The sequence below is a fragment of the Etheostoma spectabile genome, chromosome 9 (assembly GCF_008692095.1).
Source record: "Etheostoma spectabile isolate EspeVRDwgs_2016 chromosome 9, UIUC_Espe_1.0, whole genome shotgun sequence".
NCBI lineage: Eukaryota > Metazoa > Chordata > Actinopteri > Perciformes > Percidae > Etheostoma > Etheostoma spectabile.
In genome coordinates this window covers 18,121,174-18,121,699 of record NC_045741.1, presented here as the reverse complement: position 1 = coordinate 18,121,699, position 526 = coordinate 18,121,174, and the positions used below count along the sequence as shown (strand labels likewise).

Genomic DNA, 526 nt, shown 5'->3' with positions numbered 1-526 from the left:
GATGTGGACAAACCCCTAGCAAATAATGTGGGAAATGGAAAACACTGCATGGCAGCTACTTTCCCTGTAGGGGTTTTTGTATAAAACAAAGATGTACCGCAGTGTGTGACTTGCAGATGGTAAGGACTGACCACAGCAGCATCAGTGTCACACCTGCTGGTCATACACAAATAAACAGTGGATGGCCTGTGAGAAACATGTGTCCTCTGGTGTCACCCCAGACCTTCTGCCAGCCAACCTTTTTTCATTTTATAATAATGTTGTCTGTCAAAAATAGCAAAGGTAACACACAACGTTTCTGCAAACCAACCTTTGTGTATGTTATAATATGGCTGTTCAACAAGTTGTCACAATGTGGTACTCTAACAATCTAAGGGTTGACTGCACATGAACAGAAATAGTCAATTGAAATTGTAACTACAATGAAGGACACCTGCTGAATTCATGGAAACTTTGAGGCTATTGTGGTAATGTTCAGTCACATAGACAGTCATGGCCTTTTCTTTGAAATTTGTACCTTTCCTTC

The 526-nt window shown here is 40.9% G+C and overlaps 1 long non-coding RNA gene and 1 pseudogene across 1 annotated transcript in view; both read right to left on the bottom strand.

The window, feature by feature from the left end:
* LOC116695329 (5-hydroxytryptamine receptor 3A-like) overlaps positions 1-526 on the bottom strand; it is a 176,825-nt pseudogene that overhangs the window by 140,657 nt on the left and 35,642 nt on the right.
* The window catches only part of LOC116695336 (uncharacterized), a 55,519-nt gene that overhangs the window by 34,644 nt on the left and 20,349 nt on the right, over positions 1-526 (bottom strand). Inside the window, exon 2 of the long non-coding RNA XR_004333431.1 lies at positions 217-226. This is a non-coding gene — a long non-coding RNA (uncharacterized LOC116695336). The remainder of the gene's footprint in view (positions 1-216; positions 227-526) is intronic.